Source organism: Schistocerca nitens, chromosome 6 (genome assembly GCF_023898315.1).
Source record: "Schistocerca nitens isolate TAMUIC-IGC-003100 chromosome 6, iqSchNite1.1, whole genome shotgun sequence".
Taxonomy (NCBI): Eukaryota; Metazoa; Arthropoda; class Insecta; order Orthoptera; family Acrididae; genus Schistocerca; species Schistocerca nitens.
In genome coordinates, this window is record NC_064619.1 from 25,557,218 (window position 1) to 25,582,314 (window position 25,097).

Here is a 25,097-nt window from a genome sequence, read left to right on the forward strand (position 1 = left end):
CATCACCCTCGGTCTGCGCGACGCTTCAAAGAACAAGTGCCGATCCATGTGGAGGTGGAAGGTGGCTCACTGATGTCACATTACCAACAAATATCAGCACAATGTTACCCAATGCGTCACATGATGGGAAGGCGGTAACACTAGCTGTTATCCAAAGTTCACTCCTCCTGGCACGTCTGCGATGGAGGGCAGAACAGCTACATCCAGCTTTGAAATCCCGCAGTTTTCTTAGGGGTTGGAGGAAAACATTTCTGAAACACCTCGGAAACGCCTCAAGGGGTGGCGTAAAAGGCGACAATGAAACCACGCCTTCCCTTGGGACGCTGATCACTACACATCAAGCGGCTAGAAACGACTGTGCCATGAGCAACAGGACGACGTTCTGGACAACCTTTGACACTGCTGACTCTCCCGTGGACGTTTCAACCCTTCCTACGGAGACTTGGGGCTGCAACCCAACTGATCGTGATGTGACCCCTTTCAAGTGTCGTGCTACCGCAGTTTTTGGTTTGGTGTTCAGGGTGGAAACACTAGGAGGCTATTAAAACCGTTCAACGAAATTTGAACGTGATCTGAAGCATCAAGGATTTTTCAGCCCTCTTGTATTGTGACCTCCTTTAGCGTGAACACAGGGAACTGCGATACTGACTTGTGCGAGATGGAAATGGCAAAGGATCTCGCAATCTCCTCCCTCCCCCACTCAGTTCTGCAGCACCCTTCGAGGTAACCCAAGCACTTTTGTTCGCCATTTCTAAAAAGTTTCTGTACAGAAACAGCCATTCACTGACCCCAAGACGCCAGTGTGATAGGCATTCCTTAGATTTAACATGCAGCAAAACGTTAGTTCAGCAACGTAGCGCCACTCAGCTGAGTTGTGTAGAAATGGTGTTCTATTACACCAGAACCTAGGAATGAATGAATGGCTGCCTGTGCACAGAATCATATTTAAAGTGCATATCGTACAAGCGTCTGTGGCACCGAGTGTTTTGTCTAACTGGGTGCCTTAATGGCACCCTTTTTCATTTCATTTACGCAGATATCAATGTTGCACCCCGTCACCCTCCCTCCAACCCCTGTGACCACGCTACAGTAGGGCGCGAAGCACGATGGGTGAGAAAGTATAAAGACTCTTTGCTGCTTCGGATCGATCACATTCAGATTCGGTCGAATAGTTTTGAATGGGCCCTAGTGTTTCGACCGTGTAAACCAGAGCAAAAATTGTGGCCGCGCTACACCCCGAAGGGGTCAGATCACGTTCATTGGGGTTGCAGACTTACTACGCCCTTACAGAGGAACTGAAATTTCCACAGCGTGTCAGCAATGTCAAAGGTTGTTCAGAACATCGCACTGCAAACTGCCGTTTTCTACCAAGAAATATGTGGAAATCAATGCCTCCTTTACAGCACTCTTTGAGGCCTTACTGTGTCGCTTCTGAGGTGCTGTGTGCGTGAAATATTTTCCTTGGCCACCCGTAAGTGCGTGATTTCAACGCTTCGCTTCGCGATTCTGACCTCTATCGCAGAGGCGTGAAGAGGAGGGGTCAGATGTGAGTAGGAGATGATGTGACGACCATAATTTGACACGTCCAAGCTGGTGCTGGGCAGTATTGTGGTGCAGTTAAGTGCCAATGTGACATCACTGAGACATTTTACACCTCACATAACAGGGCTCTGGCCTTTTTTCACATGTGTCGACACCTTTCTGTCTGAAGCGCCGCTGAGCCCCAGAGAGATGTCAATAAATTTTTTCACTGCTGCAGAATTATAGATACTTTGAGAAATTTCAAAATAGGGCGTCGCAATGGGAGACAATTTCGAGTTTCTGAAAACGTGTTTCTTTCACCGTGTAGCGCATTGGATATTGAGGGATGCGTTTGTCATGTCATCCCGTTGATGAGATTGATAACATAAAGTGAAAGAGCCACCTTAATTCTACCACCGTATTATTTAGTCTTAGAGTGATGACACTGTGAAGCAGAGCTTTGGTCCCTGTCTACTATACTCGCTTATGTATTCCACGGACTCTCAATCACTTCAGCGTGTGTTAAGTACGTCTGACAAACAGTGTACGGAGACCCTGACATACTTCCCTTCTGTGTACATTTTACTGCATGGACAGTACTAATAATTTATTCAAAAACGATTCAGTAAAATGTGCACTACACCTTAGCTGTCAGGGGTTAAGGAGTTCACGAACAAGGTACTCACGTGTTTGACTGAGTTGATGCCGGTTTCAATACGAGCAGTTCTGTCGTGGTTTCACCGTACTTAGTGTCCGCTAATACAGTGTTAAAAATGAGGAATTAGTTGATAGTGATGAGCACCTTGCTACCAACGCACATACCCCGTAAAGACGGAGAAGATAAGAGTAATTGGTGTTCGGACGTGGGTGTATAGATGGCCTCTTTCTCCAGCTGTATTTTCGAATAAGCAAAGGAAGTGACTAGTGGTAGCACACTGTGCCCTCCAAGCGGTACCTTGCTGAATATTTGTTTAGATGTAGCTGCTGGTACCTCTACACCTGCGTCTACAAAACGCAAGCCACCTTGCCGATTATTTTCAAGTTACGAATGCTAGGCACGAAGAACAACTATAAGCAGGGTTCCGTACAAGCTACGGTCTTAATAATAATACCTTCATGCCCGTTCCACGAGATATGTGTAGACTCTTCTTAGAATGTAACACAGAAATCTACACCTTGATACGCATTGTCTCTTCTGTGACATCTGTCGATAGAATCATATCAGCTTGTAATCTCCCCACGGAAAATTACCCTCTACCAAGCAATAATTAATAATTATCAATCAAATCATCCACATTTATTCACTTCTGGAAAGTATCTGATCGGATTTTCTAGTAATATATGCGCCGACAGCTCGTCGACGCCAAGGTATTTTTCTAGTACGTTATTCTTTGGAAGAATAGAGATACATATATGTATTCTCCACGGTTGTTAGGGAGGAATAACGAGGACAGCTTCGGAAGGATCGGTTGGAAGATTGTCGGGTTGCTAAAAGAGACATATTTGCTCTTCTTCTCGCTAAAGCGAGCTATTAACGTTTGTGCCACTAGCGGGTTATTTGGAGAGAGAGAAAAACTGTAAACGCAAATTAAGTAAGACTTGGAATCAACAGAAAACGGAACATGTACTGGAGATGGATTGAATATACAATTTTTCCTCAGAAACAAGGTTTGTGACCCTTTTATTCTAGAGTGAATGACGAATGAGTTCTCTGTCTGAATCATTGATGATTGTCTTGGCCCTGTAATTAGTGGGGAAGTTTCAGTTGTGACGAAGAGAGCCTGCAATCACCGCTATTTTATAAAATCGTCCAAAAAGGCTTCGGACACATCTGAAATTCTAAATCTGTCGTAAAATGAACGAATTGTTCAAACGATCGATTTTCCCAACTGAATGCAGCGCTTAACAAAAATAATAGATATAAAGATCTTTTACAGCAAGCCAGCCGCTGAATATTAAGACGAAGGGCTCCACCAGAGATTCTATTGGGCTGAGTTCACGTAATTAAATAATATATTTAAAACTGTATATAGATAAAGGACAGAGAGAGAAAGAGAGCCCGCATCTCGTGGTCGTGCGGTAGCGTTCTCGCTTCCCACGCCCGGGTTCCCGGGTTCGATTCCCGGCGGGGTCAGGGATTTTCTCTGCCTCGTGATGGCTGGGTGTTGTGTGCTGTCCTTAGGTTAGTTAGGTTTAAGTAGTTCTAAGTTCTAGGGGACTGATGTCCATAGCTGTTAAGTCCCATAGTGCTCAGAGCCATTTGAACCATTTTTGAGAAAGAGAGAGAGAGAGCGGATGAAATTAGAGAAAATACGCAGAATCCTCCATTAGTATAATTGTTTGCCTGTCTTATCACGGATCAGCCTAAAGATAAAAACAGGAGGCCCTTACTTTGCTGTACAGGTTTATGTGTGAGAGACATTACACCAAGTTAGCGGCAAGCTGCATTCACATACTTTCATCATTTACAGTATAAAATCCAATTATAAGCTTCTCCGTGAAAATTTTGCCCTTAAAAACTGAAATCATGTGGAAAGCGCTGCTTGTCTTTGGATCTTCTCTACCTCTGTCAATTCTGCAGGGCGGGGCAAGTAAAAAGTGGTCCGGAGACAGAATTCCTGGCTAGAAAGGAACACAGCAGAGGAACAGAAATACGTGCTAACCTGATTACAGGAGATATTGAATGTTACCACCATTCATCTTTTTGCAATTTTGTGTCCTGGTCAGGAATTTCCTGAAGGCGGATGGAAGCTGTACTGCAGGAATTGCTGCAGTCTCATCGTAAATGTTCTGATGAGGTTCTTGAACACTACGAGGATTGTGGCGATACACCTTAGCCTTGAGGGCTTACCGCATAAAGCAATTGCACACTGACTGATCACGTGATCTGGGTGACCAGCTAGAGCCGCGACAAGACTGACATCTGCTAACAGCTCTATCAAGCGTGAAGCCTGTGTAAATATGCTGAAAGGGTCCTGTAGCCACCTTTCATTGCCAACTCTCGTAGTGGTCAAGTCGGCAAAGAGGTTTCCGCTACCTGTAAGAAATCCACCTGCGTTAGGTTGGTGGCGGAAATGGCATCCTGGGGTTTTCCGGTCCACGCGGAGCGTGGAAGAGGCTGGAGAAGCGGGAGGCAGTCTGCCGCCGGTACGGGAAGCGTACACAGCTGTGCTCCAGTAGAAGAAGGGTGAGTTGGACTGACCGCGTGGCGCGTTGTCACATAGAGAGGGGAGCTTTTAGCTTTTGGTCTCGAGTTTCGTCTCATAAAGATTTACTTGCTGGGTTGCAGCAGGGAATGCAAGGCTTTTGTAAACTTTCAGTTTGATTCCCAATGCAGTCTTGACTTTGATCCGTGAGAGGAACGCAGCACAAAGGAGTTGCATATGTTGAATTGCCCTCGGCTCAGTGTGAATGTTTATGTGCCTACAATTGTGTGTGTATGCTTCTAATCTTTTCCGGATCTTGGTAATTTTTGTGTATTTGTGAATTTTCTTTGTCTCATGTGATTAAAATTTGGCCACGGTCCATAGAAATTGTCTTCGCGGACCGAGTGGACACGCGAGTCTGTTATGAAACGCGTCGTATTTCACAAGCAATTGTATATAGTTAGCATGCAACAGCAGGCTATAGATGCACTACATCAATGTTTTAAGGAATAAATAATTTTGCCTTCAATCTTATCTTGTGTACCGATGTTACGTCGCCGTTACCTTCGCCATTTACCTTGTAGTTTTCCTTGTTGGCCCACCTATAGCGTTTCCATGTGCACAGGTGTAGTGATTAGTGTCCCTTTTTTTATCTGAAACAAACGCTCTGGAAGAGATCGTGTTTTCACGAATCTTGCTGCAGGCTGCACTTACGCATGGTGTTCACGTCCTATTTACTTTACGCAATATTTGATTCACGGGAAGAATGCCTGGATCATATTAATAACTACATCCCATTCTTTATCAATGACTTTACAATGAATGTTCTTTTGTGAGTTTTTCTTATTAATAAATTAAGTAATTTTCCGACTCAGTGCTACCTCTTTTTGTCGTGTGGCTAGAGTTGGTGGCGACCCTACCTTTTATATTGATTTCAGTGTCAAATAGCATTTTCTTATTCAAAGTGCGCGTGGCTCTTTTAGCTATCAGGATACATTCAAAGGGCGCTTCATGCTTCTTGCACATAGCATCCTTTTATTCACGCCACTTACAATGCTCCATTTGCTCCATAGTGTTGGAAGTAACTGTAGGTCTTTTCCTCCTCCGTTCAGGTTGCCACAAATTGTATCTACTGGTCCGGGCCACTTTTATTTGCCCCGCTCTGTATTAGGCAACGATTAGAGACTTGGGAGCAATAATCAAGTACCGGACCAACGTTTGTTGTCTACGCTAGTTCCTCCGTTTGTGGACGACACTTGCCGTTTATGCTTATTTGCTCTCCAGCATCCCGCGCACTGCACAAAGCTTGAGGTTCGCAGATTGCTTGTGCACTCTGTAGATCCTCACTGAAACACGGCGGCTCGCCGGCTGCTGGTGTTAGATGTGGCTGGGGCTTCCAGGCAGCCCTGTATTATCCCCTGCACCAGCCAGGGCTTAATGTGGTGGACTCCCTCCCAGCACCCCGCTTTAATTTAGCGACTCAATTAGCTCATCTCTCGCGCTGCCGTTTGTTGTGAATTCTTTGTGACGCTCCAGTGTTAATTAATCCCCGTGTGTGTTTGGGGTGGGTGGGGTGGGGGGGGGTGGGGGCGTGAACTAAAGTGCTTAGGCTTCATGTGTTTGTTTACCGTGAAGAGTGCTGCCTTCGCTAGACTCCACAAAAGCTTGCAACATGGCTCTATTACATCATCGACTGGCTGTCAGTTATTTGGACTTCACGGAGTTCCGTCATAACTTAGTGAATACATCAGCAAGTAGTATAGGCTTCAGTGTTCTTATTTTCGTAGGTGCGTTGACGTTGAAATCCATTGACGACTGCCAACGAATACATCCTCCACTTTCAAATCATTATTTATGGTCAAAAGTACATCACTAAAATGTAATAGTCAAAATATAGAATGAGAACCAATAAAAAATAAACAGAAAAGTATGAAAGTAAGGACAGTGTAGTAATTAGCTGTAGTTACGGTATAGATTCCTTTAACTCAGTATATCTCGCTTACAACAGGGTATTCCACACACTTAGGTGCAAATTCGTACGGTGAGAGCAGTAACTAAATGTAAAAAAAAAAAAAAATATATACATTATTGCTAACGTGAACAGATACGTCTAATAGCAACGTCCAAAGTACTGGACAATTTTTCACAGTAAGGACCACGAGTCCCATTGCATATACACAGCCTGATAAAAAAATGAATCACCCAGACGACTTGACTGATCGTTGCTCTAACTTCTCAAACGTACAAATCACCACTTTCATACGATCAAACCTGCAATTCCCTGTGAAGGGTAGAACAGCCACTGGATTACACCAGTGTTCTCGATGATGCGTAGGGAGAAATCTGTAGAGGAAGACAGAGGCTGGAATACATCCAGCGCAAAACTGAGAACAGTTCCTGACAGGCTGCTTCAAACCAGTCATAATAGCGATGCGAAAAACAAATTACTACCTACTTGTATTCAGTTCCAGAAGATTCACATTGTGAGTGAGAGGTTTTAACAATTCTATTAGTATAGTGTAAGAAGAGTTGCACTCTGGATTATGAATATTTTCAAATGCATAGGTACTTATTAGTAACCTCCTAAGCCGCGATTGCTAATGTTTACTTGTGCGACAGTGTTCGACTCCGAGGTAATGTGTTCGAATCATGACCATGGACATGATTTTCGTCTCTTGAGGTGGTGGAGTATTCTCGAATATAGGCGCAGATGCCAACCTTCTGAACTAAATGCTATACCTCTCCGTAATATAACGAGGGTGATGGTGTATAACTGGTGGTCTGTCATTCGAGTGAGCACCTTAAGAGCACAGTGCTCTTCGGTGTTATTCGAGAGGACGACTACGTGCCGCTGGTTTTCGCTCTGTCCCTTCTTTCGGCATCATACGACTCGCACAGACACTATTCTGTACAAATTCCCGTTACAGTATCTTGCAATAAGAAAATACTCGTAAGACACTTTTCGTATTTTACGGAGAATAGTTGTAAATGTACGCGAAGAGAGGAAACGATCCAATAAAGTTACTGACTTACCACTCTGTATCTTCAAGTCTATATGTCAAATGACTATAATTTTCTTTTTACTTCTGAGCAACTACTTACAGCAAAAAACTGTAGTTCTCTCCGGCGCTTTGTAATTTTTCTATAGTGGATTCAACCATGAATGGCTACTTTCATCTTGAACAACGCCTTGTCAGTGAAATTACTTCCACATTCGGAGATATAAATAACAAATCTCATTCTTGTAGGGGAATTCGAGGCCTTGTATTAAGTAAAAGGATTAGTTTATGAATAACTTACGCATCTAGAAAAACAGAGACAACGTCAGATAAACTTGATTCATGAATGTATTATGTATGATCTTCATTATGGAAGTGATTAACTGAAAAGTTAACTTATAAAATCGCTCAGAAATTAATATGCAGTTGTGTGAACGTAATGATGGTAAGAAGTGGCGATATCCGTTGATATTCAACAATTTTATGAGGAAGAAATCCTGTGGAGACACTGAACTTGTACATCGTGTTCATTGCCATTTCAAGAACATTTATAGGTGTTTGGCCCGGGAGCAGAAATTTTTGTGATGAAATGTAATTCAAATAAACAGGAGGGTAACGACACATTAATAATTATCTGCGTTCACGATGACTGTGGTAAATGAGAGCTGTCATGTGCTCATATATCCGATAATAGTTAGAAATACCAGCAACTTCTCTGTACAGTTTATTGTGCATTCTAAGACATAAATACAAAATATAACATGGTTTAAGACAATAGCCACAAGCCATATATTTTATAAGGTCTCTTTTCCTCTATAGAAAGTGTTCACCAATTTTTAGAAATCAGAACAAAAATAGTTAACAATGTGACACTGTGTACCTTTCACACTAGGTTCGCTACTGTATAATAAATTTATATAAATCAGTCAAAAACTGGGAATGCATTGTATCAATATTTAGCAATATTTATCAGTTCTCAAACAATTGCATTTGTGATGCGGGAAACGGTTCGGGTCGAGATTGTTTGGGGTATGGACTGTAATCAGTGACATCCAAACTAAGTGCAACCCAATTTACCATCCAATATAAACAATCCAGACTGCATACAGAATAATAATCAACCAAAAAAATTAGTGTAGTAAAAGACAGAATATCGTTTAGGTCCTAATATATGATAATACATCTTTGATAACTCGCCACCTGGAAACAATCAACATTGCGATAAAGAAGGTACAGAGTAATACATCAATATAGGAACACCCCGACACCTAGTACAACGTGAAAGAGAAGCAGTAAATTGGTCCCTCTGAATTCATTCAGCTTACAATAAAATGAACGAAAACTGATACATGTATATAACAACACTAAGAAAAAGAAGAGTAATAGAGTAACCAACAGTAGAGCATACCCTACAACCAAATCCTAAAACGTACCGAACCTAAGCCAACATATTATACAATACCGGCAATTCCAGAGGTACAATATTCACAATAAAACAAACCAAGTGTACACTCCGCTGCACGTACAAAATACGACCAATAAAACAATGATATCCAAAAAGAATGGCTAGTAAAATCTCACTAGACACACTACAACAACGAAATCCAAAAATAAGGGCAAGTAAAGTCTGACTAGGCACTCTTCTACCACGTAAAATTGACTCAAGACACTACTCCCAGTTGCTGCCTTGTGGTGTTTTACAAACGTAAGTAATAGGTGACCCTTTCATATGGAGTACGGTCTAGCACTGGTTACACCAAACACATTCTCTTCTTGTATGTACAAAAACGAGCCACAACAACCGACTACTAACCCCCGGCTGCACTGATGTCCCTGTATCGCCGAAGTCAAGCACCATCCGCAGTTCCTGCCTCAACGATGCCCAGTGTTGACTGAAGGTCACCAGCAGTCTCGGCCGTCTGTCCGACAGGCTGCCTCGCTGCTCCGCACAACGCCGCTTGCTTCCCTCCAGGCAGCTGTTTCCGTACCCCAAGTTGCTAGTAGTGTTCTCCTTCGCTGGTGGTGTCGAACTTCTTTCCTCTCCACCGTAGCCGCCACTGTAATGGCATAAGCGAGAGTCCCGTCATAAGGGGAGCCCCGTTCTCCAACACGGAGCTGCGCTGATACGGGCAGTTCTCTGGGACACGCCGAAACGCAAGCAATATCGGCGGGGGTGTCATGAATGGCCCTGGAGTTGCACGGACGTTTTGCCCGCCGCTGTCAACGGCTCCCATATGCTCCTCCAAGATGTTGCTGACACTACAGTTCTGGTCACCAGGCTGTCCTCTGCTGTCATACTTGGCGACATTTCACTTAGGCTTGTAGCTCCATCCAAAAACCTGATAAATACACTCCTGGAAATTGAAATAAGAACACCGTGAATTCATTGTCCCAGGAAGGGGAAACTTTATTGACACATTCCTGGGGTAAGATACATCACATGATCACACTGACAGAACCACAGGCACATAGACACAGGCAACAGAGCATGCACAATGTCGGCACTAGTACAGTGTATATCCACCTTTCGCAGCAATGCAGGCTGCTATTCTCCCATGGAGACGATCGTAGAGATGCTGGATGTAGTCCTGTGGAACGGCTTGCCATGCCATTTCCACCTGGCGCCTCAGTTGGACCAGCGTTCGTGCTGGACGTGCAGACCGCGTGAGACGACGCATCATCCAGTCCCAAACATGCTCAAAGGGGGACAGATCCGGAGATCTTGCTGGCCAGGGTAGTTGACTTACACCTTCTAGAGCACGTTGGGTGGCACGGGATACATGCGGACGTGCATTGTCCTGTTGGAACAGCAAGTTCCCTTGCCGGTCTAGGTAGAACGATGGGTTCGATGACGGTTTGGATGTACCGTGCACTATTCAGTGTCCCCTCGACGATCACCAGTGGTGTACGGCCAGTGTAGGAGATCGCTCCCCACACCATGATGCCGGGTGTTGGCCCTGTGTGCCTCGGTCGTATGCAGTCCTGATTGTGGCGCTCACCTGCACGGCGCCAAACACGCATACGACCATCATTGGCACCAAGGCAGAAGCGACTCTCATCGCTGAAGACGACACGTCTCCAGTCGTCCATTCACGCCTGTCGCGACAACACTGGAGGCCGGCTGCACGATGTTGGGGCGTGAGCGGAAGACGGCCTAACGGCGTGCGGGACCGTAGCCCAGCTTCATGGAGACGGTTGCGAATGGTCCTCGCCGATACCCCAGGAGCAACAGTGTCCCTAATTTGCTGGGAAGTGGCGGTGCGGTCCCCTACGGCACTGCGTAGGATCCTACGGTCTTGGCGTGCATCCGTGCGTCGCTGCGGTCCGGTCCCAGGTCGACGGGCACGTGCACCTTCCGCCGACCACTGGCGACAACATCGATGTACTGTGGAGACCTCACGCCCCACGTGTTGAGCAATTCGGCGGTACGTCGACCCGGCCTCCCGCATGCCCACTATACGCCCTCGCCCAAAGTCCGTCAACTGCACATACAGTTCACGTCCACGCTGTCGCGGCATGCTACCAGTGTTAAAGACTGCGATGGAGCTCCGTATGCCACGGCAAACTGGCTGACACTGACGGCGGCGGTGCAAAAATGCTGCGCAGCTAGCGCCATTCGACGGCCAACACCGCGGTTCCTGGTGTGTCCGCTGTGCCGTGCGTGTGATCATTGCTTGTACAGCCCTCTCGCAGTGTCCGGAGCAAGTATGGTGGGTCTGACACACCGGTGTCAATGTGTTCTTTTTTCCATTTCCAGGAGTGTATGTTCCTAGTAGTCACCAGCGGTGGCATGAAGATCTGCGCTGGCGTCACCACTCGGTTTGGACGGAATTCCGACTATAATGTGAATTGATGGGAAAAACCCGCCCAGCAAGTAAGGTACCCACCGACACTGCAAAAGAGGGAGAGCAAACTACAGAAAGTAAGTGGAGTTAAAGTGTGATCTGCACAAAACAAACATAATTCCATCAGATACCCCTTCACTAAGGGGAAAAAATGATTCAAATGGCTCTGAGCACTATGCGACTTAACATCTTTGGTCATCAGTCCCCTAGAACTCAGAACTACTTAAACCTAACTAACTTAAGGACATCACACACATCCATGCCCGAGGCAGGATTCGAACCTGCGACCGTAGCGGTCGCGCGGCTCCGGAATGAGCGCCTAGAACCCGAGACCACCGCGGCCGGCTACTAAGGGAAAAGTAATAGAAGCATCTCAGTGATAAAAGTGGCTTAAATCGGGTCATGTTCTGGCAGTCTTTTGTTCTCACAAATCCCAAAATACCGTGGAGGGAACATTAACATGACCACCCCTTATGAGCCTGCCGACCATTTCCTCCTCTACGTCATTCAGCATTCTCCTCTTCTATTCCCCGCCATCAAGTCCTCATTCAGGTACCCTAATTCGTCTAGATTTCAGAAGGAAACATGATGCGCGACCAGTCTACTATGACGTGTTTTAGACACAATGCGAAGGCAGTTGTTCTCATCCTATCCATATTTTGTCCAAACACTTCCTTCAAATCCTGCTGAAGCCCACAATGTATGTTATTAATTACCTCTTAGCCCTACCTCGAATAACTAGCCGAACAGATTTTCATGGAGATTCCAGATTGACTCTTTTGATACAACCACTTCCTTAGCGTGCGGATATAATAGCTGTAAAATCTCTAGGTCTCCCAAACGGAATACCTCCTTCTGTTCGTTCAGTGATGCCAGATAGTTCAGGAACAGAAATATTTACGGAGCAGAATCCACGAGGAACTCTTTCTTTCATCGTTCCTGTCAAAGGATGAGTTAAACTAGCAAAATGTTTACTCCACTGTTACATATCAACATCCAGGTGTGCTAATTCCCTCAACTGATTCACTTCGTCCACCGTACCTAGATTCAACCTACTACCTTGCAGAGATTAAACTGGCACTGTACCACTTAGTAATACAGATCCCTGTGCAGCCCGGACATGCAACCCTCCTAAAACTTTGCTGTTTACCTCAACCTTACACAGGAACTCCAAATCAGACAGCCAGTTTTGTAATAAGTTATCCTAGCCGGAGTGCTGCTCTTTAACTGCGATTGGGAGGATGCTAAACGCCAATAACTAATTCCGCTTCCGTCAAGGCTGACTGCATTGTAACAAGTTGGCTAGTCACGTCCGGCTGCTCCACTGACGTTAACAGCATCAACTCTTACACACCACCTGAAGAAGCTGTTAGGTCAACATGGACATCACAACTGCAGTAGCTGCCAACGGATGGCAACTTAACAAAAACGGCAAATATACAGACCAACTCGTCCATCCTCAACCAGCACGCACCTGGCACGACGCTAACTGCCATTCCTGCAACACAACATCCAAAAAGGGCAGGGACACAGAATCAAAATATTTCCACCTTCCTAATACCAACTAACAACAACACGCCAGCACAACAAACAACCTCGATCAGCTATAAATTAGGGCTGAGGAAGACGTAACAGCGGAAAGTGACTGGGGTCGTATGGCTATAAACTCTTTATCAAATGAAATCCAATTTATTAACTAGAATAAACAACCCAGAGCACATACAAAATGAGAAACAAACAAAAATATAGCGAGCTGATAAACAAAGTATCACTTAAATCCTGATGTAACTTAAAATAACTTGCGCCACTGGAATCAATCAACTTTAAAGTAATAAAGTCATAGATTAAAATACGAAAATAACAAAACGATAACACCTAAAACAATAGAACAGAGCCCTAGACCCCTGCTCACTATCCATACCAAGAAAGTGGGGGGGGGGGGGAAGCGGTATTTAATGACTGCATTGAAAATATTGTATTCTAGCCAATTAACTAATATTTTAAAATTTTGAAAATATATTTTTTGTTAATTATTCTAGCTGATTCAATAACTGTTATAAATTTTTCAGTTAAATTTAAAATAAAAGTTTAAATTACGTTGGTAAATGTCACCTTCCATAATAAATGACATATTGAACATTTTCAGGTTCAGTACCTAAGCTTCACATAACATCAGTATCTCCTTAAAAATTATCTTCTGACCAAAAGTCAAAAACAGTTAACGAAATATGAATTTTTACTTTTCTGTGTTGGTTATTCAGTACCCCAGCTTGGCGGTACACATGACTGAAAATGCGTTGATATTGTTAATAGCCCGGTGAAATGTAGATTCAGAACCCTACGTACACTTCAGTATCTCTTTAAGAAGTGTGTTCTTAATATGTATCAACAACAATTAAAAAATTCTGGTTTCTGTTATTTCTTGTGAGCGGAGACAGTACCTCTTATAGTGCTACAACGATGAAAAATAATATTACGACGGTGTCAACCCTTATTTTCATGATATAAAGAAGAATTGACGATATTAAAAATGTAATTATAATTTTACTATTTTAATTTTTGTGCTCACTGAATCGAAGACTTTCTGGTGCACGGTATAAACTAGCATTGTTTGTACTACGAAACTATATACGATTGTAAAGTGAGAACTGATTCTATGTAAGACATTTTGTCTGGGCGGATTTTGTTCTCGTACTGGTCTGTAGAGAAAGAAAAGTTTCTTAATCGATGTATACAATGTGAATGTATAAAGGCTATAAAAAGGAGAGAGAGAGAGAGATAATCCTTGCGAACAATCACCATATTGTATAAGAAAAGGTAAATACCAGTTATTCAAAACAAATATCTCTAAAGTGTATCGTCTTGTGATTTCTAAAGACTGAAAATTGCGGTGTTTAATCTAAACCTGTGCTGAATAGCAGCGAAGAACATTTATGTCATCATATATTTTCTTCGTTTGACCACGGTTGTGATTCGCATGTTACTTTTCGTTACGCGACGTGTAAGGAATATTTTCATTATACGCGCAAAAGTGCACACAGCTTTAATCGAACCTGCATCTTTCGGAAACGATAACTCGTAATCAGTACAATTACGCGAATACCGTCTAAATCGCAACCGTGATCACAAAAGTGTTTCCTGGACCTGATGTTTCTAAATGTGTAGACTTGAAAGCGAACAGCATTGCACCATCGCTGGCTCGCAACAATTGAAAGAAAACAAAACAGGGACTACACAACTTCAAATTTTAACGCCGTCAGCGTTACGAAATCTGAACGACGTAAGTTAATTAATTAAATATTAACAGGAAGAGAATTATTAAATTTTAAGATTAAATCATAGCAAGAATTTAAAGTATTTTAGCATCTTTACGTTTCTTTGCATTAGTACTTGAGTATCAGATACCATCATATCTATGTAAAAGACAGTGCGTAAATAAAATTACCACCTTTTATGATTATTATTATAGCAATTCACCATCCCCGCTCTTGGTAATGCCGGTTACGCAAAATGGGTTGGTATTGGAAGGGTTAATTAAGCTGTCCCTGTCCATTCATCCGGCCTACGATAAAAGGCGTATGAATTAATATACACAAAGAACAATACAAAGTAAAAAGACAATGTAAGAACAACCAATAAAAGATCTTATCCTAGAACCAAATTCTAAAATGCACTTTACTTAATACTAGAAGGCCAACAGGAAAGAAACAAAATCCTTTGTAACACAACAATGTGTACACACTGCTGCACATAGGAAATAAGAAAAGTAATACAATGAAACCCGAAAGCAACGGGAAATAAAATCTCATTAAACACAAATGAACAGATTAGAACTTTTTCCACTGAATTCACTAGGCACAACAGTGGCCTCTTTGTGTTTTAGAAAGATATTTAATGACTGACACAAGAATGTCAGACCTACATCAGAAGTATGCAATACAAGCTAGCACTGCACATAGCAAACACTCGCCTCTAACTGTCGTACATTAAAACATGGCACAGCAAATAATTCATCACTCCTGATTGCGGTGTGCTCCTTGGATCGGCAAAATCGAGCGCCATCTGCTGCTCGAGCCCCAGAGATTCTCCGTGGTAACAAAAAGCCACCACCACCCTCGCCCGTTCGTCCACCAGGCTGTCTCCCTGCTCTGCCTCACACTTCTTGCTTCGTCTCGCCAGGCAGCTGATCCCTAACTACAAGTTGCTAGTCGAGTTCACCTTTGCTGGCCTTTGTAAAGTGAATTCCACTCCACTGAGGCTGCCAGTCCCATGGACGACAGTGGCAGCCCTGTCCTCCATCTAAACGGAGCCTCTCGGAGATCAACAACTCCTTGCGATAGCCACGCTCATTTACAAATAAGGTCAGCGAACATACCATGCAAGGCCCAAGAACTGCATTGACCACTGGTCCTTTGCTGCCCACAGCCCCCATACGCTAGCTTCAATATTTGGTTGCCGCTACAGTTCCGCTTACCACACCGCCCTCAGCACAGCACCTTGTCCTCAACACTGGACGAGACCCACGCGCCAAAGAAGTGACACGAACATTAAAGCTGCGCTGGCAATCTCACAAGGCGGGGAGGGAAATCTACCGCGCTGCTTATAGCTAATTCCTGGTACAATTAAGTTAGAATTTCTTCTTCTCTGAAAGCTGATGACAGCTTCAACTTCTATTTTCAATTATGAGACAAGAATGTAACGCTGCTTCTCGAAGATCAGTGACTCACAAAACGTAGAAAGAGACAAAAGCATGCTTAACATTGTTACTGCTAGCAGCAAAGACGGTATTCAATGGAGGAGTGATTTTATAGTTGCATATGACTTAAATTTCACAGGAGATGTTGATATTAATATAGAATGGAAATGAAGTCCCATGCTTCTTGACACAGCGTGGGGGAACGATGCGGGAGGCCCGCACCACCGTACTAGCTAAGGTCCTAATGGAGGTGGTTTGCCAATGCCTTCCTCTGACTGTAATGGGGATGAATGATGATGATGAAGACTACACAACAACACCCAGTCATCTCGAGGCCAGTGAAAATCCGTGACCCCGCCGGGAATCGAACTGGGGACCCCGTGCTCGGGAAGTGAGAATGCTACAACGAGACCACGGGCTGCGGACGCTATTAATATATATATCAAATCATTTTCAAATTTTAATTACAAAATTCTTAATTTTAGATAATGACAAGTTAATATGAATCATGATCTTAAGAATCAGGAGAATTCTCTAGGACACCAAAATTGACAGGATACATATTGGTGAGTTCTTAAGTGGTAAACACTAAAACTCAGCTCTGTGGACGAAGATGTGGAGGAAATACACATAAACAAAGCGTTTTACAATATTTGTTAGACACCCGACTCTGGGGCGGAGGTCATCAACGTACACTAGTGCGGTGGTGCTCGACCTGGGGGTAAGCCGGTTCTAATCCTGGTGGTGGACGGACATTTTCACTGCCCGTAATTGTCCTTATCACCAGACATTGTGCAAGCACCCTGGTTTAAATACCAAAATTCTCCCCGTTGTCTCATGAAGTGAGTGTATGTGATAGTGTTGATAGTGATCCCGTCCGCCGGATGAGGACGTAACAGTTGGCGGCCCGCTTTATGCTATCCACGAGGAGCAGGTCATGTGCTGGAACCAAGTTTAGTCCTCTTCCATCTATCATCATTACCACACAACACAAACATTTCACACACTCCACAGAAGACATACATGTAGCATTACATATAGTGTGTTATGGAGCATGTTGTAAATTAACAAACAAACAAACAATATCCGTTTGACATGTGTGGGTCTAACAATCTTACGCGAGATGCAGAAGACCCACCGTGGTCTTATAGCCGTGTAAGAAAGCTACTGCGAAAGCAAGAAGAGCTTAATCTCCGATGTAAGTGACGCCGAAGCCCAGAAGGCAAGAAAAGGAGAATGAAGACAAAATGTGCGTGATGAGAGTAATGAGGGAAGAATTCAATAAATTTAGAAGTCAAATTTCGCCGAAGGATGTGACTATAAAAATCCAAAGTGGTTTCGACCTTGCGTAAAGTCTTAATTGGATGAAAATCATCTATCCATCGCACTGTCACCATCATGACATCGAAACGGAAGCTGACAGAGGGAATGGCGTGTTCAGGGAAGGTGTTCAGGCAGATGCTCATTATTATAGCCCCAAATCGATGACGTCAGTCGATTATAGAAGTATGGAATATGATCTATGCTCCCACATTTGTGGAAAAAGAGGTCACCTCTGCGAAAAATGAAGATTTGTTCCGCAAACAGATTTTTCGAGAAGCTCAGCTCGCTCTGTTGCATTACATCCACGGTATACAGAGCGACATAGACAAAGGCACACAGGTGGATGCTGTGTTCTTTGACTTTCGGAATGTATTTGGTATTGTTCAGCACTGTTGTTTAGTCAACAAAGTGGTCCGCGGCTCGTGGTCTTGCGGTAGCGTTCCCGCTTCCCGCGCACGGGGACCCGGGTTCGGTTCCCGGCGGGGTCAGGGATTTTCTCTGCCTCGAGGTGACTGGGTGTTGTGTGTATTTCATCATCATTTCATCCTCATTCACTCGCAAGTCGCCGTAGTGGCGCTAAAGAACTTGTGGAGCGGCGGCCGAACCGCTCCGTGTGGCGTCTCCCAGCCACCAATGCCATACGCTCATTATTATTATAATTAACAAAATACGAGCTTATCGAGAATCGCGTTAGGTATGTGACTGGAATCATAATTTCTGTCCACATAGAATTCGGAACCAAAAAGACAGTTGTAAAAGTAACTTCAGAAATACCAGAATGGTGTATTATGGGACCGTTTCTGCTTACGAAGCATATTAATAATCTAATGGATAGCTTTGAAGTCTCCATAAGGATATTCGCGGACGATACTATTACAACGTCAAAAAATAGTGAAACGCAGACAGGCATGTAGGGAATGGAGATTTGGTAGAGGGACTCGCAGGTGACCAAAAACGTGGTGCAAATAAGTAGACGAAGAGACCAACTATTGACAACAAAACAGTGGATAAGTATCTTCTGTAAAATAGCTTGGTGCAACAATCCTGAGCGACCTAAAGTCGAATGATGAGTCAAACTAATAGCAGAGAAACCTGCTGCCAGGATGAGATTCAGTGGGAGAATCTTTAGTGAATGTAATTCATCCACGAAATAAGTCGCTTACAAAACCCTCGTCCGACCGATTCTTGAGTATCATTCATTAGTCTGGGACCCTCAATAAGTAGGATTTACGGAAAACAAAGAGAATATCCAAACAAGGGTGGTCCATCTCATCTCGGAATCAATTACTCGGTGACTGTGTGTTACGGAAAACCTTAACAAAGTACAGTGGTAGACACTGCTAGAGAGGCGTTGTCCAGCACGGAGAGGTTTATTATTAAAGTCCCGGGAGTGTACGTTACCGAAAGAGTAGGACAACATACTGCTTCTTCCTATGTACACAATGCGAAATGACCACAACGAGGAAATTTGTGAAATCTGAACTCATGCCAAATTGGATTCAGGATTTCCTAGAAGAAAGAACACAACATGTCATTCTTAACGGTTCAAAATCTGCAGATGTAGAGGTAATTTCGGGAGTACCGCAAGGAAGCGTGATAGGACCTTTATTGTTTACAATATACATAAATGACTTAGTTGACAACATCGGTAGCTCCGTGAGGCTATTTGCAGATGACACGGTTGTCTACAAGAAAGTAGCAACATCAGAAGACTCGTACGTACTCCAGGAAGACCTGCAGAGGATTAATGAATGGTGCGACAGCTGGCAGCTTTCCCTAAACGTAGATAAATGTAATATAATGCGCATACATAGGGGCAGAAATCCATTCCAGTACGATTATGCCATAGGCGGTAAATCATTGGAAGCGGTAACGACCGTAAAATACTTAGGAGTTACTATCCGGAGCGATCTGAAGTGGAATGATCACATAAAACAAATAGTGGGAAAAGCAGGCGCCAGGTTGAGATTCATAGGAAGAATTCTAAGAAAATGTGACTCATCGACGAAAGAAGTAGCTTACAAAACGCTTGTTCGTCCGATTCTTGAGTATTGCTCATCAGTATGGGACCCTTACCAGGTTGGATTAATAGAAGAGATAGACATGATCCAGCGAAAAGCAGCGCGATTCGTCATGGGGACATTTAGTCAGCGCGAGAGCGTTACGGAGATGCTGAACAAGCTCCAGTGGCGGACACTTCAAGAAAGGCTTTACGCAATACGGAGAGGTTTATTATCGAAATTACGAGAGAGCACATTCCGGGAAGGGATGGGCAACATATTACTACCGCCCACATATATCTCGCGTAATGATCACAACGAAAAGATCCGAGAAATTAGAGCAAATACGGAGACTTACAAGCAGTCGTTCTTCCCACGCACAATTCGTGAATGGAACAGGGAAGGGGGGATCATATAGTGGTACAATAAGTACCCTCCGCCACACACCGTAAGGTGGCTCGCGGAGTATAGATGTAGATGTAGATGTATTACTCCTCACCATTCTAAAATGGATCAGAAAATGTGGAAAAAGGTAATGGGACCGGAAGTACGTTTCACAAACATCGAGGGCGTCTTGCGTAATACATTTGTTGACGCAGATGTAGATGAAATCCAGCTACTAATTCGTCTTCATACATTCTGGTAACCTCGGAATGTTCATTTATACCTGTAGGAAGAGAGCCTTCAGAAGCAGCATCCGTCGCACTTCACAATTTTTTCATGAATCAAAGAGTTATATGCTGCTCAGTGGACATTAAAAACTTGGTTTCAGGTAAAGCACAGTTTAAACAGAGTTTGAAAGAATTTTTTGTTGGCAACTCTTTCTGCTCTATGGATGAATATCTTAACAAGGATTTTAAGACCAGCTTAAGTGAAAACGTCTACTAGATTTCAGTTTTGACATCACTTGGTCTCAACATTCAACATTAGGTATATCGTGCATGGTAAATGTATTAAAAGAACATAAATTTCCATGCGACAGACTATTAACTCTGTAAATACTAGCAGTTCCTGCTTAATGTATGTACATATCTTGACAGTCTCCTGACAAGTGATCAGGGAAGTGAATGTTACATTCAGATGTTCTATGTTGTTTATTTTATACTTTCAGATATGCTCCACTCCCACGAAAAGCATCTAATTTTGGGATCTATGGAACGAAATCTAAATCTAATCTAATTTCATCTAATCTTCCCCTGAACCACAGATATATCCGACTTCACGTTTTTATCGACCTACTAGAAAATCAATTTCATTACAAAATCATCAGTGTTTCAGTTCCTGCGGATGACCTGTAAATAGAGAGGACAAGGAAGAATTGTTTGTATCTGAGAAGACGTTTTTAAGACTCAAATTCTAGTACGAACAAATAATGAAGGAATACTGCTATGTGAGCGTTCCACGGTAGTTATGGTTTGCTGGTACAGATATGATTGACTCCTGGAAGTCTGTCTGGGTGCGAGAGTCGGATGCAGCTGTTAACTAGAGCCCTGCATGACCGAGTACTCGAGCACAAATTGGTAGAGAGGGCAAGTAAGCCTACTGTGTCGGTGGATGCCAGCACTAATTTTGTTGGCCGAGTATAGAAGTCATGATCGAATCCTAGGCAATGTCTGACTCCATAGACATTAAACGTACCTTTCTAAGTGCGCTATTATGGGGGAAGATCGAAAAGTAACACACAACAATATTATTATTTAATAGGTAACGAAACAAAAATAAAAATCACAAAACAAATTATGTCTTGTAACTACTACATAGTCACCAGCGTTCTCAACACATTTCTCTCGTAATGGTATCAGTTTGAACATGCCCTGTTTATAAAAGTCCATTAGGTCAGAGTACAGCCATCTGCGGATTGCAGATTTCACTTCCATATCTGTCACAAAGCGCTGGCCGGCCAGGAATATTTTCATGCGACCATACGCTAAACACATGAAAGTCTGATGGCGCAAGTTCCAGACGCAATGGTGGAGCACATCCCACCCAAATATGGCGATTTTCACGAATAAGAGCAGCAACATCATGGTGAGCAATGCCATGAAGAAGTCTTCCATCATCATCGTAATATTGTGGCGTTTGTCTCGAAGGGCACGATGCTACTTAACCAGAGTGTTACTGTGGGATTGTTAGGTGTCTGGATTTTACGGACCTTACATGAGCTTGAGTCATAATGACAGTACAATACCGTATGATATACGTAGAAAATAATAATAATTTATATCAACAAAAAGCAGTTGCAGTAAATTCACGCACCGAAAACTAGCAAAACAATATCTACCAATATAAGAACAGGGGCATGCATAAGTAAGTTAAAGTGAAATGCATTTTGTAGACAAACCGAAGAGGTGGTTAATGACATTTGGAAACCCCACTTAACAAGGGAACGGCGAGCTTCTGCACAGTACAATACCGTATGACATACGTAGAAAATAATAATTATATTATATCAACAAAAAGCAATTGCAGTAATCTCACGCACCGAAAACTAGCAAAACAATATCTACCAATATAAGGACAGGGGCATGCATAAGTAAGTTAAAGTGAAATGCATTTTGTAGACAAACCGAAGAGGTGGTTAATGGCATTTGGAAACCCCACTAAACAAGAGAACGGCGAGCTTCTGCACAGAAGGGGATAAGGCCAGAATAATACCTCATTCCTATTAACGTAAATACAGCCAGGAGTGACGGTAAGTGGTGGCACTACATTAACATGGCTAGGTGGTGACATGAGAAGAAAAATAAAATTCACGTCTAACGAGCCGGCCATTGCTGAAGCCATACTGCGTGACACAGATGCAACACAGTGTGGATATTCCCATTATATAAAAGAATTTTGAGAACTAAAATTTCTAGCAATCTCTCTCATCTCGAAAGGGACCGCGCAAGTGTGTCAAAATTAGCGAGGGCGTTGGGAGCATTGCTTCTGCAAAGTGTGGACAATATGCTTCACGTGTCGTGGTGACAGACAGCAAAGAGGTAGTTCATTGTTCCAGCAGGAAATTTTGCGATGAAAGAAATTGTGGCTCTCACTCCAACCCTTAGCGAGTGTGCCAACAGCCATTATTTTGATTAGGGAAAAATTATTGTTCTACAGAACGCAGGAAACTTGAGACTGAGTAAATTCAGTCAAGGCCACAGTAGGGAATTAGCTTTTCAGATCCAGTATGGAGACAACGCAATTGCAGATCCCGCTTGGTAAACTGCCATTGTGCATTTGACCGCTTTGACCATTGAATATCAAAAGCTAGGATGCTAACCTACCCTCACATTGCGTACATGAGAGTTTTTCATTGGTTTAAAAAGTAAAATTATTCTCCATCAATTCAGTGCATTGACTAGCTATGCCATCGTAGACGTAAGTTAGCTGATGAAGATTTTAATCATTCTTGCCTGTGATAAAAACTTTCACAAGTAGAGATAACGAACTTAATAATCACCAATTCAATATGTCCAAAAGTTAAATAGTTTCTTATTGAGTGTCGGAAGTAATTGAACATGATTGTTGTGTATCACTTGACCCCTGAAAGGACAGTGACAAATTATATGTAGATTTAAAAAGGGAATAGCTGTTTTGTCTTTCTACAATAGACCCCAACCTTTCACTTTTCTTAACTTGTGCATTCTAGTTACGTGACAGCAGCATTTCTAATTGCACCTAATATTTATATGACTACAGGGCCAGGCTCATATTTATCTAGAATGTCTTTTTAACACCCTGGGCTTGAGAAGACAGTTCAGATGTTTTGTCCATTTGCGTGCATCACAGGTTGCAGTATTCACTGTGGCGCCATGTTCAGCAAAGGCCCCCAATAACATACCATGCACGTCTCTGATCAGTGTCACCAACACTTTCCTAGCAGAACAAGTAAAAGATTGGGTACTTTTCGTATTGGGGAACCAGCATGTTTTTACTCCATAGAGGCCCGCTTGGTTGCGCGCGTATAGTGGTATGCCCACAACTCATTACGAAAGACTATTTCTTTGAGAAAGTTATGACCTGCTGCGTAACTCATTAAGTGATCCAGACTTGCCATCATTCTCTGACCACTGTGGCTGTCTGTTAGCTTCCAAGGCACCCAGCGAGCGATAACTTTACGAAATTTCAACATGCACCAACAATATCGTAACTGTACCACAGTAAATAATGAGACTTCTGCGGTGTCGCATCTGTTACCGGCCGCCCGGAGTGTGGCGATTCATTACGGTTCACACGACCCTTTTGGAAGAATGCACACCTTCTTTATAGCTACACTCTACACCATTGTCGCCATACACGCCACGCATGTCCCTCTGTGAATTTAACTCAGGTTATGCTCCTTGTCCAACGGGTATCGAACTACACTTTACTGGTCTACACAAGCAGACAACAGTAAAATGTGCGAATTGTTTGTATCGCGATTCAGGCTTCTACCTCTAGAGTTGCACATGGAAACGAAGTATCCTTTGTAGCGCAAACTTCAATGTACATCTTCGTCAAATTTCAACTTTCCGCCTGCAATACCAGGGGAGAAAAAATTATTGTGCTTTAGTTTTCGATCCTCCCTCGTAGTTACAACTCAGGTTTCTTATTCGCAGTACGTGTCTCTGTAAGGTTCCAAAGAAGAGCAGCACGTTCCGCTACAGTTTCATTGAATAAGGTCAAAAACTTCACTTCCATACTTAGCCAATTCCAGCAGTAGACGCTGCAAGAGAGGCATTCTAAATCACGTGACTGTTTTCTGTTAAATTTCCGAGAGCGTATGTTCCCAGAAGACTCCATCGATATACAGGGTGGTCCATTGATCGTGACCGGGCCATTGTCGGATAATGTTACGCGCTGGTTGGGCTAGGATGCGTGTGACCCTATCCGTAATAAGTGTGAACGCTGGGTCTGAGGGATCCAGGTTCGGAGTGAATGACGCTGCGAGTGTGAGGGCCATCAGTTCCGCTTTTTCTTCCGCAGAATACGCCGGTCAGTCGGGCCCTTGTAGCGTGGGGGTGTACAGTTTCTCCCTGGTGAAGTGTCGGGCCAGCTGCCACACGCCAGGTCGCGTGGTGTCCAGCCCTTCGAGTTTCTGGTCCCACAGTTGTGTCTTAAATACAAACGACAAGGGCGAAGCCGTTCTGTTCACTAGAAGACCGAAGGAACTGCACAAATATTAGCACTGCAACCCAATAACACCACACAAGCGCCCAATAAGTTGATGCGAGAAGTTCAAACACCTCGGTGTCTGGCTGGACAGGAAACTACTCTGGGGGGGGGGGGAGGGGGGACCACATTCAACTTGTGACCAACAAAGCAAACGCGAGGCTCAAACAACTCTATCCTATGCTTAATATGCGTAGCACACTGAATAGGAGGGTGTCTAGGTCCATGTACATGACACTTATTAGACCCCTGATGACGTACGCAGCCCCTGTCTGGGGATACGCGGCGCCCACTCGCCTGCGCCGTCTGCAGCGCATACAGAGCAAAGTACTCAAAATCATAAGCAACGCTCCGCGCTACACACGCATCGCGGAGCTTCACCGGGAATACCGGCTAGATACCATCTTGCAGGTATTCCAAAAACTCTCCTCACG